The sequence below is a fragment of the Topomyia yanbarensis genome, chromosome 2, assembly GCF_030247195.1.
Source record: "Topomyia yanbarensis strain Yona2022 chromosome 2, ASM3024719v1, whole genome shotgun sequence".
In the NCBI taxonomy this organism is placed as follows: Eukaryota; Metazoa; Arthropoda; class Insecta; order Diptera; family Culicidae; genus Topomyia; species Topomyia yanbarensis.
The window spans coordinates 14,585,217-14,607,160 of NC_080671.1; the positions used below are offsets into that span (position 1 = coordinate 14,585,217).

At 37.4% G+C, this 21,944-nt stretch overlaps 1 protein-coding gene across 3 annotated transcripts in view; it reads right to left on the reverse strand.

Moving 5' to 3' along the window:
* The window catches only part of LOC131681289 (potassium voltage-gated channel protein Shaw), a 352,113-nt gene that overhangs the window by 121,244 nt on the left and 208,925 nt on the right, over positions 1–21,944 (reverse strand). The gene's annotated exons all lie outside the window — the stretch shown is intronic.

Below are 21,944 nucleotides of genomic sequence, written 5' to 3' on the forward strand. Positions count from 1 at the left end.
CCAAAGTCCAAAAAAGTCAATTTAAGTCAAAAAATTTGTTTTCGATTTTTCATCAAATCTTATTTTTAAGTCATTTGGTATCAAAAATGTAAATTCGATTTTGAAATTTTCCCTTACTCCCCCCTTTGAGACTTTTTCATTTCAGTTTATATAGGAATTTGCTGTGTGGTCGCACTCTTCCACCCGTAACTCCGGAACCGGAAGCCCAATCAATAAACATTCAATAGCAGCCGATGGGAAAGTTGTACCTTTCATTTGAACTAAATTTGTGCAAATAGGTCCAGCCATCTCTGAGAAACAGAGTTGACATTTTTTTCCACATACACACATACATACACACAGAGACATTTTCCGATATCGACGAACTGAGTTGAATGGCATATGACACTCAGCCCTCCGGGCCGGGATTAGGTTGCCGATTTTTAGAACACTTAGTTGGCGTAGCTGGATGTAAGGTATTGTGCCTGTTATAGTGGTTGAGCCTTTTGCAATAACTATCTACTAAATACTATAGTTCTATGTAATTGGCTTGTGCTCACGATGAGACGATATTACACTGTATTTGATATTACCACGCCCGGTGAGAGGGAGGGTCAGCCAGGGCGATTGCCATGGTGCCCGGGTCCTATTTGGGGGCCCGCATTTTTACCTGAAAGTAAAATTGGATGGACAGACGATGTGCGAAAAATTCTGGTATTCATTGAAAAGCAATAAAAATAGTAATTGTATTTTTTGCATTCACCAACCTTATTAAATTGTTAAACAACGAAAACGGGACAATATTTGAAAGACATTCTAATAACTTGAAAATTTGAGCTATTTAACTTTTTTAATATTTGACGTTTGTTAAAACTATCAAAATTGTTTACTTTATGTACTTGGTAAAAAAAAACAAATTTTTATTGTTTGAATCGAGGGAATAAACTACAAAATATTAAAGAGCTAACCCAAAGTATTTTCGATGAATGAAATAGAGCATCAAACAGGAATGTGAGTGCACGAACAAACGTATCTGTCCTCTTCTGCAATCGCTTCTATGCTGGTAGTACCGGTTCCTGTCAATTCTGCAGATATTGGTTTTGTAGCTTTTTGTGTTTCGCTGCTTATAATTACACTAGGCGCTGTTTTTACACAAGGTTTTCCGTGGTGTAGTATTTTTTGCAGAATTTGCACATTGGAATCTGGCCTGGATGCGTGATCAGAGTTGTTTGATTAAACTTCATATTTTCGGCTGATCTGCATAAAATGGTTATGTTTGAAGAAACTGGTTTGTTTGCAAACATTCTTACCATAGGAAAAGAGTTCCTCAAAGTTATGAAATCCACTTCTCCGTATCTTGTCATAAATTTTGTAATCACCATGGCAGAGGCGCGCGGAGAGAAATCGTGTATGCACACCCTTCTAGAGTCGTTGTCTATATATATACAGGGATGGTGTAGTTGACGATGTCGCATTCATTGGTGTGTTGTATATCGTTCCGCGAAACGAACGACTGTGTTTGGTTAATGTTGATATGGTGCATTTGCAGGGAGTGTCAGCTTCGGCCAAATTGAGCACTATCTGCACTTCTGGCAATTGTTTTACTTCTTGAGCTGGTCTTGCAGGACATTTTCAAAAATTAATAGTAACGAAATTCGTCTGCAGTGGGGCTAGTTTCTGCGTGTCTATAAGGAAAGGTTTTTAGCTTCAACTCAGGGCGAAATGAGCTGGTAGACTGATCTTAGTTAACCGTTAATTGAAATGGAAAATCTTTATATTTTTGTATTTTTGGCACACGTTAAAGTAACTTTTCTCCTAAAATGCATTGTGTGATATAGAATTGTAATTTTGGGTCTCGCCAAAGATGCTTGAGATACTATAAGGACCAAATTGTTATGTGTAAAATTGAGACAGCAATTCAGTTCAATTCAGCCACCAGCACCCGTATACGGTTGCCCGCTGTACTTCCAGTTGTTTTATTTGCGACTGATTTTTTATTACTGCGTTTTGTGTTACTACATATTCTCACAGCGTATCAAAACCGGCTTCTACAGTATACACGTCATATTGTTTTTCCACAAAAAACCTGCATAAAATTTACGATGATAAAACTTTCTCGGTTTTTCTTGGATTCAATGTTAGATCAAGTTAGGTGAATTTAAAATCTTTTTATTTTTATATATTTTTAAACGAGAATTACAAGCTGCGTCTGCTATCTTCTCATCTTGCTTACAGCAAAAGCTACAAAATGGTCTACCGCTACCAGCAATAAAATATACCCGTGTATCCTTTGTCTAGACAAATAAAATCGTGCTCCAACCTTCTGTTTGAAAGTGAATAAAAATAAGTGACGATTGCAAATAAAAAGTGAACCCATTGTGATTGAACTGGTTGCTTTTTGAGATGCCGCTTGAAATCGATTGTTCGAGAAGTGAAAGAATTAACAAATGTACAAATGGAGCCAAGGATGGTCAATGTTTCCACCCTATAATTTCACCATGTTAGATATAGCGTACTGATTATGTTTCAGACTATTATTCAAGAAGAAACGTTATTTTGCGAAACAAAATATATCGTTCAATGCGGTAACATGAAGTCAGTACCTCTGTATATATAAAGGCGATGACACAATCGAGGTACGAATACACGAATTAGCTCCGTGTCTCTCTAATAACGTTGTTAACCATTGTATACACTTTTAACAGATCGCAAGTAGGTACCCGAAAATTGAAAAACTCGTAACCATGGTCATTTTAGCTGATTCGGATACCACGGAATAAGAAGCTGTTCAAATTCACCTGTCTGGCACGCTATCTGTGGATGTGGCAATATAAGTGAACCAGAGACTAATAAAGACGATAGATTTATGAGGTTTCCATGGCTCAAGAGGTACTAACTCATGTTGTACTAAAGGGTCTCTCGAAATATTAAGCAAAAAACGGTAATCGAGTACGCTTTGCTTTTCTTTGATATGTGTTGTTTTTTCTTGACCACTAGTTCTTGTTTATACACAGCTAAACGCATCTCCAACATATTCCAACACTGATACTTATTTTCAGAAAATATATTTCTCCGAGTAGACGTACTGTATTGTGTTCAACAGATCATGTAGTTGAACTTCTATTGCATTATCTTCGATATAGATGGAAATCATGTATTTATTCGTTGTCGTGTCTAAGACTATTTGTAGCAATGACTGTGTTGTGATTTGCCCATTAGACGACTATATGAGTACGCCAATTGTCACACTTTACCTATCAGAATCAGCAGATGCTCAACATCGCCAAAGGTTGGACGCCTTTGAAATCGATCACTGCTGTGTTAAAGTTCCACAATCACAAGTTTTTGTTTCTGGAATTCGTTCATTTCTATAAAAGCGCTATATACTAGCATACGCACTGAATTTTTTTCGCTGAAAATCATCAAAATTTTATTGAATTTTCATCAGCTGAAAGTATAAGTAATCTAAGATGCCGAAAGTTCAGCAATTTGTATTGAATCCATTTGACTGATTCACTTTGCTGAAAATCAGTCATTTAGATTGTCAAATTGACAGCGCAATCGCCAACTTCTCAGTATTTCATGCTGGATTACTTTGAATTCGGTACTCACGCTGTCAATTTTACAATTTGAATTTCTGAGCTTTCAGCAAAGTGAATCTGTCAAATAGATTAAGATCAAATTGCTAAACTTTCATCATATTAAATATCTGAAACTTTCAGCTGATGAAAATTCGGCAAAATTTTGCTGAAAACATAATAAACTGATGAACAGAAACAGCAACAGTTCCAACAATTCAATGTATACAATTCCTTCCCCTAATCATGATTTAAATCAGTAGGTTCGGAAGGGTCCGTCAGTAATACCAGCCTTGGAGCCCAACGCGGTTCTCGACGGCCCTGGATATTACTAATTAAGCAATCAATGCAATGCACTTGACGACCATGTAATTTAACGTCATCAGCGTAGAACGTGCGACTCCGCGGATGTAATACTGTAGTTAGCTCATTGACAAAGAGTGTGAACAAGCGAGGGTCTACATTATTTCCTTGAGGAACACCTAATTTGTTTGAAAATGGGGCAGAAAACATGCATTTCATTTTTACTGCAAGTTAGTGGTCCCTCAGATACGATTCGTGCCAACGATTCAGATAAACAGCCACTCCTATTAACTTCAACCGTTCCAACAGTATTTCGTGGTTAAATCTGCCAAACGCTGATTTTAAGTCGTTATATGTCCGAGAAAATAATACTGTTCCGGCTCAACAATCGGGTCGAAGCAAAGTGATTTCTGTCAGATACACAATTTAGCTTTCGCAAAGGCAAAGGGACGAACGAATGTCTTCTTGGATGTTAGGTGTGCTTTTGACTCAGTTTCCATAACCGTTCAATCAGAAAAGCTGACCAGCATGGTCTTTCAAAGGGACCTGGAGATGTCACATTAGGTATCTGAAACTGAAATGCCAACAAAGGATCAACTTTCTCCGCGCAATAACTGGGACATGGTGCGGTACCCATCCTAGAGACCTGGTTGGTTGTATCATACAGCGATATTGTCGGTGACGGAGTACGAGGGTTTCTGCTTTCGTTCTGCTGCATTTCATCAAACTAGAGAGGACTTTATATCGTTGCTTGTGTATTACCTTGAGTTGTATTGTACACAATCGACCCTTACGATGCGTCTTAAAGTTTCGGCGGGCGCTTTACCGCTGCAAAATTGATTTTGGGATCTCTCATATCGATAGCTCATCCGATGCGATCTTGAACCTGGTGGTGATTGCTTGTCGAGCTTAATTCTCAAACCTGTATTTCGAACACATGGCACAGAACACCAATTCTTCAACATATAATCCTAACCATGTTCATCTCCTAGATACTTCTGATTCAACTGTATTCTTTGGCATATCCATGATGAAAGAGATTCATGGAGTCTCTGATCACATACGTCCGCAAGTAACCACAAATATTTTCATAATAAATTCCGCGAAGTCGACTGGAATAAAATGTTCCACACTGACGGATCAGTATCTTCAATGAAAATTTCACCGTTTCACTCAATTTCAATCGTTCTTCAGTCTACGTGGCAGAACTAACTGCTATTCAGTATACTCTTGGGATCATTGGTATTTTGTCCACATACCATTACTTGATCGTTTCGAATACTCTTAGTTCAATTGAAGCTATCCGCTCAACGAAACCGACAAAGCGCTTCCTATATTTTTTTTTTGGGAAAATACGGGTATCATTATGTACTTTATCTAAAAATTCACACCAGATTACTTTAGCATAGGTTACCTTGCATTGCTGCAATCCTGACAGTGGGAAGGCGGATTTCTTAACTAAGATGACATGTTCGAAAGACGCATCTACTTGAATGATTTTTTCAGTATTTCCCGCCAGAGGTAGTTGGCAGGCTTCGTGTGCCAACGGGGAGCTCGGTCGCTAGCTACCCTCTATTATCCCGAAGGTTTAATGTTTCGTACATTGATTTAAGGGGATGGATGTGAGTCGGGATTTTATTCGTGTGAAGTGAATTTCACATTGCATGCGCACCTTCGGCGTATTGGGCTTATGGAAAGTAGTCTGCGCTTGTGGATATGGTTATTACGATATCGAGCATGTTGTCTGGGCGTCAGCCGAGTATTGGGGTGCCTGGTCTCACTTATTGTATTTCCTTTGGGGCACGAGGAAGACAACCCAACGTTTCGGGTAAACTGCGATTTCCCCTATATGATCCTCATCTACCTCTTCCTGGAAACAACGAACAGCCAAATATAGCCTCTTTCTTTCTCTTTTTATCGTTTTCCGAAGTCCCCTGTACTGCCTCAGTGATGTCGACTAGCACCAGAGCGCTACTACATGCTTGCATCAACCAAAACATAAGGCAGCAACGACCTGAAAATCTTACCCATTTCCCTAAATGTCCCCGGGAACCACCCGAACACTCGCTGTCATCAGCGTTGTCGATTCTCTGCTGGCCATAAACTGTGCAAGGTTAACGTTCTTCTTTTCTCCGTCATCGTTGTCCATCCTCCCTGCCCCGAACCGGATACTGCTGTCAACCCGATGCTGGACTGAAACCCCCTAAAAATGTCTTTCTCAGCAATTTTAATTTATCATTTTTCTGCATTTTTAATTGCATTTTTCTAAAAAAAAATAGCGGGAAGCTAAACTGTATTTCTAGTAATTATGTTCAACTACCCCTCCCCTTCCCCTTATTCTTTGTACTGAACTGCATTTCTAGAAAGACCCGTAGCGTATGGTTGGGCCCCGCCAAGGGAGTCATCCTTAGGAAGGCTCTGAAATCTTAAACTGTTCTTGGTATTGTTCGAAAGTCGAATTGAAAAATAAGACCAATATAAACACTAAAGGAGTGCATAATTGAGTCTCCACTAAACTGCCGTTCTACGCATAATTGTCCCATGTATATAGGGAATCCCATAGAACATGGGACAATTAAGCTTATAACGGCAGTAAAGGAGCCAGATGACCATGCTACGGCCCTGTCAGTCAGTTTCAGATTTATTAACAATAAATGCTGTCGATCTCAAATGCAAAGCGGATGAAAGAATAAACAACGAACGTGTCTGAGTTGCACGACACGAGATTTTCAACTCCAAAAACTTCAAATTTAAAAAAAAATAGCGAATCAAAATTAAAAAAAAATACAATTTTTGTTAGCTTGTTTTCTCAGTAACTAATTTATCATTGAAAACACAACTCCAAGTCTTTTCGATTTCCGATGGGTGTTGTTGGAACCGCTAGAGACTCCTTGATTGATCTCAAATTTCTAAGATCATAAGCTGCCAGCACTTCCTCGAGCTGGCATATTTGGCAGTCCCTCAAGAGAAAAATTGAAACTTTTACATCTGCCAATAGTTTTTTGGAGCAATACAAGTTATCTCCAAATTGAGTTCATCGGAGTCACACTCTTCCTAAGCCAAGAGCGCATAATCATTTGTGGTGGAGGGTTACGTAGCGCTTTTTTAGTATTTCTGTAAAGTGTAGCGGGATGTGGTAATAGTTCAAGTAGACTCTTCACACAATCCCATCTTTTTTTCAGCACTCTCAATGCACGAATCATCCCAGCCTTCCTGCTACAATAGTCCATTTGCACAAACCGTCCAATAGGCAGACTCTTTTTGTCGAAAAAAACGTAATTAAACGCAAGGCAATCCCGCCAAAGGTCACCCGGTACGTGTACAAAAAGAGACACTATATTGTCCCATCTAGTGCGATTGAAATTCAAAATCTTTGCTTTGCTTGTCCATAAAAATGTTCCAATGGATCCACGCATGAAAAACTCTAATCGGTCACTACACCGTCGTACTCAACTTTGTGAGCGGGAGTATAGACATGGTAGTCATTAATAAATGGATTGTCGCCAGTAACATCATTTGCTTGCCTTATATAGACTTCTGAGCTTATCTAGCGAGCTTGGGAGATATCTGTAAAGTCTGAATATTTCTGAGTCGGTTCTTTCAAAATCATTAGCGGATCATATTTGATCCGAAAGAAGATCAGATAAGGTCTGCAAAAATGCCTTCACTAATGAATTGCAACCAAAACTGCCTTGGAAAGTCAACAAAAACTTCTTATTGAATTACAGATGAGAAAACAGCAAGCTGTATTGTAACATAAAATTTGCGACACTCCTAATTCACGAATGAACATTGTATTATTGAAATTGAATATCCGTTTAGTCAGATTGTGTCAGTGGAACGTTATACAACTTTTGTTCTATTCACAAGTCAGTGTGAAAGTGTTTATTCTTAAAACCTGATGTCCTTCAGGGATATTTGTATATACATTGATCTCCGGTTAGACTGTCATACAGATACATATTCACCGCGAGAGATTGTGAGATTTTTTCAGCTTAACCATAAATCGAAACTCAAACCACCTCGCAGACTGAAAGCAAACCAACCGTTCTCTAGATAGACTAACAAAATTGTTTAGCCGATTAAATTAGAGGAAAAAAGTCTTTACAAATTATTTTCCGCGTCATTTGACATATTTTTTGATTCTTTGTAAATATTTTAAATAGTTTATTAAAAATGAATGTAAAATACTGCTATTATTACTGCTATTAAATATTCCATTACTATATATTTATATGACAGTGAAAACATCATTCTAAAAGTGTCAAAATTTCATGCAATTATCTAGAGTAGTTTATGAGAAATAAGAAATAGCATATTTTTTAAATTGCGATCGTTTTTTTAATTTTAACAGCCCATAAGGGATCATTTATAAATGATGTAGCATTTTTGAGTGATTTTTAACACCTCCCTCCCCCATCGTAGCATTTCGACACAAAACTCTAAATACCCCCTGATAATTACGTAGCTAGACGGTAACCCCCCCCCCTTGTCATCGAAGAAAAATTTAAATAAAAATAAAAAAACGATGTTAGTTTGATGAAACGGGTAAGGTTGTCGTGACCCTATTCCCCTTTAAAAAAGATACGTAGCATGACATGACCCCCTACCCTCCTGTCGTCACACATCATCACAAAATATAAAACTCCCCCCTCCCCCATATAATGCTACGTCATTTGTGGATGGTCCCTAATTCAAACGAAGAAATCAATTTCAACAAAAAAAATTATACACTTGCATTAAAATCGGTGATTTTGTGGAAATTTTGAGGCCCACTTGACGTGGTTTAACTCTTGTAATTTTAAATATGAACCATATTATCAAGTAATAGATTCTTTGCTTCACAGAGAGTCATCGTAAAACGTTAGAGGAAGTGAGTCTCAATATTTAACTAATATTAGTTAAAGTTAGAGGAAGTGAGTCTCAATATTTGTGAATATTTAGATAATTAAATTTGTCAATAGATTTTTAAGCGAAATAAAATTTGGGAGAGCAAGGGGTTAAAAATAAAAAGCGTGAAAAAATGGAAAACAGATATAGGTTAAAGTGAAAAATGTAAAGAAGTAAGCCTAAAACGTAGCAATAACAAAACTAGAAAGCCTTAGCTAAGCGTTGAAGAATAGCAAAACGGAAACATTATAACAATTAGGTGATTGGAAATTTTAGAAATTAGCGAAAGAAAATTCAACAAAACCAGTAAAAGATGAAAACATAATTAATAGAAAATTAATAATAGAGAAAAACTATAACAAGAACGAAAACAAAACATGTAACTAGGAAAATCGTAGCAATAATTTAATAAACAATATAATATTGAACATTTGAAAAAGAAAAAAAAGACATGCGTTCGGGAAAGAAACAGAAAAATAAAAAATTAAGGAAAAGAACACATAATTTGATATGAAACCAATGGACATAACTAAAAACTTCAATGAATTGAGAATAATAAAAATGATCAGGGTCGCGCATAACGCAGTTTCTTAATCTGTCGTGTGCACTGCTCATCTGGATTAGAATCCAACTCTGCACATAGGGTCAGCGATTTATCTAAATAGATTTTTTTAACCCAAGAAGATGGGAATTACCCTAAACCTCTATAATCAAAACAAAAATATTTAATATTAGGAAACTGTATTTTTTTAAATAGTGAAATTTAGCTAAAAAATTGAAAGAATAAGCGAGATAGCAGTAATGTATAAAATTAAAGAAAGTAATATTAAGTAGAATAGTTAAGCAAGTAAAAATAAGCGAAATATGAAATTTAAAAAAATATATAAGCAAAATAAGCAATTTTAAAAGGCTAGAATGGAATGTGTTGAAGATAATGTGAAAATAGATACATTTTTCAAACTGAAATATGAAGAAATTTCGATGTTATGATTTGAACACAAATATAAGAAAAGAATAAAATAGACAAACAAAAAACAATCAAAAGTGAAGAAAATTCAAAATAATTTATTTCTGAAAAAGAAAAGGAAGAAAATGGAGAAAATAGTAACAAAAATAGTAAGTGAAACTAAAAAAATCAGGGGAAACCAAATTTAAAAAAACTGGTTAAAACTGGCGCTATTGAAAATGTAATAAGTTGATACACAAAGAAGAAATTAACAAAACAAGAAATTAACAAGAAAGCGCGAAAACGGAACAATCAAATTAAAATAATTGAAAATTTTTAAATGATGCGAAAATCATACACAAATGAACGAAAAATATTGAAAATGGTGAACAGAAAAATAAATCCCAAAGAGAACTGAAGAAATAGAAATGAATACATTTAAGAAAATTTGAAATGATGATTAAAAAACTAAATTTAACGAAATCAAAATAAACAAACAAAATGATGGAAAAACGGATAAGAAACATCAGAAATTGCGACAGAATGAAACAATGTGACGGAAAATAGTATGAATCACAAAATATAAGAAAACTTGTATGCATGCAAAAATGAAAATATGAGGTCAAAAACTGCAATTGGAGTAAATGGATCAAACAGACGAATGAAAAATGTGGAATAGAGAAACCGGGGCTAATCGAACTTATCTAAGCAAATCATCTTTTTTGGAAAACTACCGAATATGTAAAATAATTGTGTTAAAAAATTTAATCTGGGTAGCCACAGCTGTCGATTGGTGCACCAGGTATTTTCTTTGCTGTGATGTGTGCAATATCATGTGCGCAGCTGCAAACCGCTGAACAGTGGTTGATGGAATAGGGGGTCCGAATGGCCCCGTACGCTCTTTTTGCGCAAAAGTGGTGAGCGTCCTGAAAATATCTGTGTTTTCAGCCATACAAAAATCGTTTCTGTCTTACAGTTTCTGTTCAAAATCTTGCCTCCTTCTAGAACTCCGGGTCCGGGGAAAGTACTCCGTCCTACCCCCACCTATTTTCGGCGGACCTGCTTCCGATACCAAATTGTTTCGAAAGCGCGCTTCAGTTCCAAAAATTCAACAAAAAAAATCTTTTTGATCTCGTTTTACTCGTTCCATGTAGCTAAAACAAGATTCAAAACGGATTCGCAAGAGTGTCCTTAAAAATGAGTCTGGAGTACAAATAATAAGGAGAGGGCTCGTGCCCTAATGTAACTGCCTGTGACAGCTATTGGTTTTAATAGTCTTTGCGGTATTGTAGTAATCGTGATAATGACATTCGTAGTGATGGCGAGTAATAGGAGAGAATCGTTACATACAAATTTAGAATAAAAAGACAGCACACAAAATATTAATATTTGACGTTGTTGTAAAATTCATCACCGACATAGAACAACAACACAGAAGATAGCGTGGATAATTGCGGCACCACTGGAACAAGTGAAACAGATCCACTGAAAACGGAAATCTCACCATTCCCCAGAAAAAATATATGTCGAGCCATGAAGATCTTAACCAATCTCCGAAAACCTTCTCCCTGTCAAACCAAATACTACCACTCTCTTCGCTAGCATCTAGATAGCCCAGCTTCCAAACATAAAATGAGAACTGCTCACTACCGGACCCTTCTCGTAAAAAGGGTCGTTTTAATCATTGGTAACATGGCATCCAAAACGAAACACTATCACTCCATATATTAAGAAACCCCTTTAATTTAACATGGACATGGTGTCTAGTGATAACGACTTCCCTTTATATTTTATCCAGTTATAGCAACGGACTGGATCAAACGATAATGTGTCTAGCTGCTACTACTGCGTGTAGTACAGCCAACCCAGAAACGATTGCTGCCCCCTCCCCATCAGATAGTGTGTGGGTGGTACTTCATCATCGCAAATTCGTTGTTTCCCAATGCCACATTGTGCGAATGGTTAGACTCGGCTCGGTTCGGCATGTTCGAAGTAGAAATTGTATTACCAGCAGCTCTTAGTTAGGGGGTGCTGACTCCGCTACAGCACTATCATGGCCTGGCCAAAGTTGAAAATAGGTACTGTGTTATTGTAGAGCTGGAAAGACCGATTCAAAATGTCATAAACCGGCACCAAGGCAGTACCTATCTGTTGTTTATTTTGTGCTCTGGATCAACAACCACCACTCTGTAGAGGGTGGGTGGTTCGGTACGTACACACTGTAAACCTCGCCAGGTACAAGATTCAATAAAAGTTGTATTATTTCACGGTGCGCATGTTGACTGGCGGAATATTGGCAATCCCGGGGTAAGTTGGATCGTCATCAGAGTTGGCAACATATCAAAAGCATCAAACACAAGAGAGAGAGAGAACACACGGCAGATTAAACCACTATACATACGATGTCGGTGCGGGTGGTGAGTTAGAGCAAAGCTAATTTTGTTCTTGTTTTACGTATAAACTATTTTAGCTAGAGACGGTTGGGTGTCGACCAAGAGACATGGGTGGACTGGAATCAATCATCTATTTTAGCTGGAACAGTCGATTTACGATATTGCTTCGGTAATTTTGTTATATTTCCAACTGTCAATTTGCACTCAAACTTTCGACAACCCGGCACTTGACTTCGCTAATTGCAATAATTTTAGTTTAACAGCGACAACAAAATACTGTTTTTACACGTCCCACATCGAATCCGCAATATCTGCTGTGAACATTTATTCATGTTCTGTCCTGCTGTATGAAAATAATTGAATCGTTGGTGAATAATGCATGTGACGCATACGCTATTTTGAACCGAAACCACCTGACCACCTCATGACCATTAATATCAATATATTATTACTAGGTAGTAGCGTTGATGCAGCACCATGTTCGGCACCAGTATATTCAATTATCTGACCCCCGCGTAAAATTATCGCCAAAATTAACATTTTTAACGACCTTTTCAAAGGGCAGATTGCAGCTGAACCCGATAGTGACGGCTGTTCCTGTGCATTAGAGTGGGACATGGTTATATGAAAAAAATAAAATCTGGCTCCGAGTAACTTTTTGGATCCCATTTAGCTCCCAGAACAACTGTGCAAATTCGTAGCTCGATCGGTGAAACTATATTTTTGCGCCCACTGTTTAAAGTTTACATGGGATTTTGTATGGGAAAATTAACTTTTACAAAATAATTCCTCCAGGAGTCGCCCATTACTTCCTAAAAATAAATCGTTACATGGATTTTATAGGAAATTTAACAAAGAAACAAAGTCTCGAAAACCACGAAACGATCTGACGCTTAAGAAAAAAGTTATTAAGCAGAAACCGATTTATGATCTGACGATTGACGAAAATTTCACTTTTCATAGCATCACTGCTTTTGACGGTCTAATTATATACACAATTTTGAACTTTCTCCTATTATGTACAAAAGAAGCCTCAATTTATCCCTCAAAACCTTGCAAAGTGGCCAAATAGTATAGATAAACGATTTAGACACATTAAGAGAGGATTAAAACAAAATTGCGTATAATTGGACAACCAACAGCAGTGGTGCTAGAAAAAATGAATATTTTATCAATCGTCAGAGCCTCAATCGGTTTCTGCTTAATAACTTTTTTCTCAAGCGTCAGATCGTTTCGTGGTTTTCGAGACTTTGTTTCTTTGTTAAATTTCCTGTAAAATCCACGTAACGATTTATTTTTAGGAAGTAATGGGCGACTCCTAGAGGAATTATTTTGTAAAAGTTAATTTTCCCATACAAAATCCCATGTAAACTTTAAACAGTGGGCGCAAAAATATAGTTTCACCGATCGAGCTAAGAATTTGCATAGTTGTTCTAGGACCCAAATGATACCTAAAAAGTTGCTCGGAGCTGGAATCTAATTTTTGTCCCACCCTACTGTGCATATGTATAGCAAACGCGCCCACCAATCTAGGGAGTTGCCATCTTCCATGCGATGAAAATTTTGCAAATCATTTATTCATCATCCCGTTTGCCGACAATTAGAGGCAATCTGCTGATGGGAGGTGAGAAGCTTTCATCGCTGTGCCCTTCTTTCTAGAGATTGTACGCCTTATCGCCAATTTTAAAGTCTTTAAATCAGCGGTTTTTTGTTCGTTTGGATGTTTGAAAGGATCTCCTATAGACATCAACTTTTTCAGGCCAATCGAACAGATACAAGCTTACCGTTAATTATGCACATGGTTCTTCGCGTGAATGTAGAAAGCCTCCGAGACAAAACGTCCGTTCCAGTTGGAGCTGGAGTTGAAAATCCCTCATCCAAACAAATTGGTCAATTTTAATCCGCTTGCCATTATTCAAGCTACGAAGCGATGGCAGGAAACGGAATAGCATGTTTTTTTTTGCTTTGCAGTGTCTACGTTTTGTAGCTACTAGCGAAAGTATCGTTCGACTGGGAAGGATGTCTATTCAGAGATTCTCTGGCTTTTTTTTCTGTTTCTGTGGGGGGTTTAAGCCAGAGGTATATACATTTTAATACCGCTTTTTATAACAACATGTTTCCAGCTTTATTGTAAATATTTAATGTTTATATTCAATCCGTTAATAAACGCCACCCACCCAGTATGAGCAGGCCCGATGAGAGGGGGGGTCAGCCAGGGCAATTACCCTGGGGCCCGGGTCGCATTTAGGGGCCCGCGCTTTAACCCGGAAGATGGTCGAACACGTTCCGATAAAAATGGTAATAGTAATTTCTTTATAATCATTCGCCTTATTAAATTGTCATATGATGAAAGTGTAAAAAATGAAAACTTTATTTGATAGTTGTCTTTTGTTAAAACAAACGTTCTTAAGCGAGTTTTCCACTTTGTGTACATGTTAAAAAACAAACGAAGGAGTATACACTATAAATTATTGAGAAGCCAATTCAAAACATGTTCGAAGAAAGCAATAGAGCGTCAAACAGAAATGCGAGCGCGAGGACAAACGCATCCGTTCTCTTCTACGTTCGATTCTTAATGGTGGTGCCGGTTGTTGGCTTGGAGATACTGTGTGCGATTGTTGTTGAGTGAAGATTTGTTCCTGTCAAATTCGTGGATATAGGAATCTACCATGGGTGCATAACCAGTGTTTTTCTGGTGAAACGTCCCATTTTCGCTTGATAAGCATAAAAAGTTACGTATGAAGGAGTTGGTTTGTACGGAAGCATTCTCACCATAAGAACAATGTTAGGGGCACCCGGGAAAATGGGAATATTCAGCTGTTATGAAAACCACTTCTCCGTTTCTTGGCATGATTTTATTAATCACGATGGTGTATAAGTCATGTAAGCACATATCTCTGGATGCCTTTATATACGAGGATATTGTTGCTAACGTGGCAGCTTTCGTTGGTGTGCTGCACATTGTTCCGCGAAACACACGACTGTGCTTCTTAATGTTTGATATGGTGCATTTACAGGGCATTAACTATTCCCGGATTGAGCACAATCTGTACGTTTAGTAATTGTTTTACTACCCGAGTAGCTAGTCTTGCAACACATTTCCAAAAATCAATAGCAAGACAATTCGTCTGCAGTCGTTTTTGCCGTGTATCTTTAGTGGAACGATTTTTAGCTTCTACTCTATGCGAGATGAGAAGGTAGACTGACCTTATTTAACCGGTGATAAAAAAGGATAATTTTTGTATTTTTAATTGCACGTTCAAGGATTGTTCCCTCTAGCAAAATATCCCTAGCAAAGAATTGTGTTGAGATAGAACGGTAATTTTGGGCCTCGCCAAAGATGCATGTGATATCTATAAGAACCCAATTATAATGTGCAAACTAAAGCAATCAAACAGTTCAGTTCAGCCAACAGCAGCAGTACTCGGTTGCCCGCTGTACTCGCAGTTGTTTAATTTGCGTCTGATTACTGCGATGATTACTCTATATTGTTGTCGGGTTCTGCATATTCTCACAGCATATAAAAACCGGCTCCTACGTGAGACATAGCACATTGTTTATTTACAAAACCTGCATAATATCTACAATTGGAAACGGTTTAAACTTATGTAAATTAAAAAATCTTTTTGATTTAATAATTTTAAACGAAAATTTCGAGCTGCATCTGCTACCTTCTCATCTTGCTTACAACAAAAGCTACAAACTGCTCCACCGTTACCAGCAAATAACTCAATCCGTGTTCCTGCTTTGTCTGCACAGTAGAAGTAATGTATCGTGTTCCAATTCAGTATGTCGAAAAAATGAGTGATGATTATAAGCAGATCATAAGGTTTATTGTGGTCGAACTGTATTCCTGTTTACTTTTCGAGGCTTCCTTAAGATGTATTGTTAGAAGGACAAATGGAGCTAAAGATGGCCAATGTTTACACTCTACAATTTCACCATGTTAGACATACCGTGCTGATTATGTTTCAGAACATCAATCAAGTAGAAGAGTTTTTTTTGCGAAACGAAATATATCGTTGAATGTGGCAACATGAAGTCAGAACCTCTGTATATATAGGCGATGACACAAACGAGGTACGAATACACGAATTAGCACCGTGCGCCTCTAATTACGTCGATAATCGTTATTTACACCCGAGTACCCGCAAGTTGAAAAAATCGTTACTATGGAAATTTTACCCGATTTGGATACCACGGAATAAGAAGCTGTCGAAATTCAACCTGTCTGGCACGCTATCTGTGGATGTGGATATATGAGTCAACCGGAGACTAATAGAAACCACGGACTCACGAATTTCCCATGGCAGAAGAGGTACCAACTCATGCTGAGCTAGACGGCTTAGGTTTAAAAGGGCCCAGCAGTAATACAAACCTTGGGGCCCGACGCGGCTCTCGACGGCCCTGATGTATGAGTGCTTCGAGTGAAACCAAAGTTCGTCGAAGAATTGTTAGAATAAAAAAATTATAATGTTACGATCGTGATTTAGTAGAATTAAATATTTACGCATTTTATTTAAATCGTACATTTAAAAAACTGAACATCACTCATTTCGTTTGTGAGCAGAATTATGTCTTTATCACATGTCGCGTTAACGAAATCATTGAAAGTGGTCAAATCAATTACGATCAACCGAAAGGATAGGGAAATATATAAAACTGTCCAAATTTTATAAGAAATGTATGGTTTGGTAGGTTATATGTACCTTTAGCCTAGAAAAGGAACATGATTATTGAAATTAGGACCGTAGACCAGCAAAAATTGACGGAGACGGCTGCGGCCTTTCGTGAAGCAAAATGTTATTTCGGACCCATGGTATGCAGGCAATACCGTGTAGGTGACATCGCACCAAGCACGCTCGAGTTTCGCCCAATCGAGAAAATTGGACCCATGGTACAATGAAGCAAAACAAAAAAAAAAATGTTGGAAGCGAGAAGCAGATTCAGGCGAGCTGCCATTCTACGGCGAATAAATTAACTGAGGTGATTGTACAGCAATTGCAGGAGTTAAAGCAAAGGCTCGCCAATCCGAGTTCGGAAGATGTATTATTAATTTTGAAAATTGACACCAAGTGGGATTAAAAGAAGAAGAAAAGAAAAAAACCATGTTGTGTAAATTGCTATTTACGGTGTACATTAGAACAAAGATACTTAGATTTTTTAGGTTAGCAAGTTATGCAGTTTGGAAGTTTATAAGGCAGTGGCAACTATATTGCCACCTTTTCGTTTCGCTCATAACGCAGAAACATGAAGTGAGAAGTGTTCCAATCTTATGAAATTTACTTGTTAGGAGTCTGGCAACTCTTCTTATTACTTTTTATTGAGGTACAGTGAAAAGTGTCAGATTGGTGAAGAGTTTTTTGAAAAAAATACGGCGATTTCCTTTTGGATATTAAATTGGCTCGATTTTGAAAAAAATACCCTAGACCCTATAAGTTGGTGATGCAAATTTGTAAAAACAACTATTTTTAATCCGAAAATTTGGTTTGTAAAAATTACATTCATCAATTAAATGAATAAATGAACGTCTGTAATATAAGGTCTCTTTTTTCAACTTATCCTCAGAATCCAGGAGTTAATCAAGTAATAACCAGTAACTCATCTTAATTTCTTTCTGAATTTCCGATCCAGCTCGAATTGTGTTTATATTTTAACCAATCTCGTTGGAAATTCATTAAACATTACGAAGACTGACGTGTTTTCTAACGGCGGTACGGGCAAAACATTATTTTATTACGAAATAAATTTAAATTTATTCTAAACTAAGTGAAAAAACCGCGTTTCTATTAAAATAACATCCATTAATAGCCCTAAACTCTGGGCCTTATAAAGGGTTAATTTCGATGGTTTAGTATCTTCGAAAAATTGTGATAAAATAATTTTGGCATCTTTCGGTAACATAATTTTGGAGATAATCTCTTATAGAAAAAATATGAATAAATAACTCTTCGTAGAAAGTTAATTGGAGGCTTGGTATGTTCAACAAAGTTGTTGAAAATTATATTTCAAAAAGCTTCATTGAACACATGATAGTCTTATTAAGATATAAATCTATATTTACGTAGATTTGTGTTGGTTGGGGTTAGTTGTTGCCTTTCTCATATAAAGAAAGGCTATGCAATCACTATAAAAATCGACTTTTTAACCGAGGCCCAGAGGGCCGAGTGTCATACACCATTCGATTCAGTTCGTCGAGATCGGCAAATGTCTGTGTGTATGTATGTGTGTGTATGTGTGCGTGTATGTGTGTGTGTCATTTAAACTCACACAATTTTCTCAGAGATGGCTGAACCGATTTTAACAAACTTAGTTTCATCTGAAAGGTATAACGCTCCCATAAGCTGCTATTGAATTTTTGGTTGATCCGACTTCCGGTTCCGGAGTTACGGGTTGAAAAGTGCGGCCACACAGCAAATTCCCATATAAACTGGTACGTCCATGATGTTCAAATGATGTAAAACATATTAAAATTGATGCAACATTACTCTAGTTTGCGGGTCTGGATCACTAATGATCAATCAAAGCAGCTTTGACCACATGCTTACTAACACCCCTGTAACTCCGGAAGCAAGAGTCAGAGCCAAATGAAATTCAGCAGCAGTCAATGGTATTACTGTATCTTTCATTTGACATCAAGTTTGTAAAAATCGTTAGAGAATTCGTTGGGGAATGGGTGGGATATTAGCTTAGGAACTTGGCGGGTTCCCCGGGGGCGTCATGAACCGTCATAGGAATTCTCTACCGATTTTTACAAACTTGATGTCAAATGAAAGATACAGTAATACCATTGACTGCTGCTGAATTTCATTCGGCTCTGACTCTTGCTTCCGGAGTTACAGGGGTGTTAGTAAGCATACACTAGAATTTCCCATATAAATCGGTACAATCGTAATACCTCAGAGACTAAAAACTATTGAAATGGTCACCAAATTACTTCTAATCGCAGATCTAGATCACTGATTGCTAAGCAAACATTCTTTGAATATATTGTCCACTATCGACGATTCCGGAAGTCCGGAATTCCGGGCATATTCCACAATTAAAGTCACTGAACCGATTTTCTCAAACCAAGTCTCAAATGAAAGGCAAAAGAAGCAGTTAAGTATTGCGTCGCCGTCCCCCCCCCCCCCCGCCTTGCCCTTACACCTCCCTCCTTCATCACTCCCCTTCTCTTGGACCACCCTCACGCCCGCATTTCCTTCATCCACCCCGTATACCGAAATAAGATGAAGGATTTCTGACGCATTCCCTCCACTTTCAAATCCATTCCACCAACCTTTCCAAATTATAATAATGAAGATAACATTGAACTCATGCTTATTAAGCTAATTAAATATTATTCTTTTGCCTTTCTCATATAGAAAGGTTATGCAATTGCTCCGAAAACCGACTTTCTAACCGAGGCCCGGAGGGCCGAGTCTCATATAACATTCGACTCAGTTCGCTGGGATCGAAAATATCTGTGTGTATGTATGTGTGTATGTATGTATGTATGTATGTATGTATGTATGTATGTATGTATGTATGTATGTATGTATGTATGTATGTATGTATGTATGTATGTATGTATGTATGTATGTATGTATGTATGTATGTATGTATGTATGTATGTATGTATGTATGTATGTATGTATGTATGTATGTATGTATGTATGTATGTATGTATGTATGTATGTATGTATGTATGTATGTATGTATGTATGTATGTATGTATGTATGTATGTATGTATGTATGTATGTATGTATGTATGTATGTATGTATGTATGTATGTATGTATGTATGTATGTATGTATGTATGTATGTATGTATGTATGTATGTATGTATGTATGTATGTATGTATGTATGTATGTATGTATGTATGTATGTATGTATGTATGTATGTATGTATGTATGTATGTATGTATGTATGTATGTATGTATGTATATATGTATGTGTGTGTATGTGCGGATTTGTTAACAAAATGTCCACATCGGTTTCTCGGAGATGGCTGAACCGATTTTTACAAACTAAGATTCAAATGAAAGGTATAATATTCCCATAGGTTGCTATTGAATTTCATTTTCAACCGACATCTTGTCCCGGATTACGAGTTGAAGAGTATGGTTACAATCCTGAAGTATCCAAATTCAGAATAACGGTTATATTGGTTTCTCGAAAATGGCTAGACCGATTTGATCAACTTAGTCTCAAATGAAAGGTGTTGCGTCCCCGGAAACTGATATTAAATTACATCTCCATCCGGCTCCGGCTCCGGAGTTACGGGTTGTGGAGTGCGATCACATAGATAACTCCGATTCAAACCGATACCGCGATGAATGCAAAAAGGTGCTCTTATATATGCTTACCAAGTGTAATAATAATGAAAGACATTTCCATAATGTTATATTGTACGAACCAGCTATTAAATCATAGTTTGGAGAAATGAGAAAGGCACAATTGCACCTCTAGGTGGATTAAAACAGGTTTTTAGGGAGGGTCAGTTTGAGTGATCGTATGTGCGTGAGTTATTTTGGTGTATGCAACTCGTAGGCGGGAGAGGGCTCTCTGTTCGAGCCTATGACTCCAGTCGGTCCATCGTTCCGGTCGTCCCTTGAATCTTTGGAGATGGCCGAGTGGGCTCCTCCCGTGGTTAATAAAGTGAGTCATGGTTTCTGATGTGAATTGGGAGATGATATCCGTCGATGGAACCAATTTGGTCAGCAATCTGCGGACCTGTCCCACACGAGCTGCCGATTAGTCGGCTTCCTCATTCCCGCTGATCCCGCAGTGACCGGGTACCCAGCATATCGTGGTCAACGGATCTTAGGTGTCCTCTGTAACCTGTATGTAAGGATGGAGTGACGTTCCCTTTTCTAGGGCAGATATGGTCGACATACAGCTCGTCAGAATGAATGATGACCTCGATACACAGTGGGACGAGCCCGGACTTAAGTCCATATATGAAGGTTATGCGATATTCTCACTAGTATTTTTCTCGTATCAGCTAAGCCATCAGAGACTTTTTTGCGTGATTTTAGGTAATTTGAATGCAAAATGAATTTTTGACAGCTTTTTGAAGGGCATAACTCAAGTGTTTTTTGCATTATTTGACCATAGGAACTACATACGGTTATTCTCGATTTTCAAAGAAACGGTTGATTTTATGAATTGCATTACTTCACCAAAATTATCCGTGTGATAAAATTACATCGTAAAATCGCCAAAAATAAATCACTAGTTGGTTTAGTTAGTGTTTAGATAACTGTTTGTCATGAATTTTTATTGAATTCGAACTTCTAAAGCGATAACAACAACGACGCCCGTGAATGCCCGCGATCACACTATGCTTATTCGAAAGCTTTTCATTTTCTCTTTAAAATGAGCCTATGCTAGTTTTGCGAAAACTTGCGATAAGCAGTCAAAATTTGAAAAAACTGTGAATGGAGACGCATGGTTATTACTGATATTTAATGTGAATATTCACTTGATAACTAGAATAATGACACTAATTTATGCACAACTTCCAAATAGCATTTAGAGCATGATCTACAAGGGTTTTACTAGTGATCAATAGTAAGGAGCCAAGTGAGAAGTGTGGTTTTAAGTGGTAAAGGAATTAAGGATGTTTAAAATTCAGTAAATATTTTCAATCATCTGAAATGTGTCATAAAATGTTTCATGAACTATTTTTGCTAATTTACGCAATAACTGACAAATTGAGTGAACACAGTTGAGTTCTAGTCATTTGGTGAAACAATTTTATCCGAGTTTGCATAGCACTGATATAGCTTCAGGGTATGCGATATTATCCAAATAAAATAAGACCATTTTTAATGAACATTACGCGAAATAAGGATTTTGGATTTATTT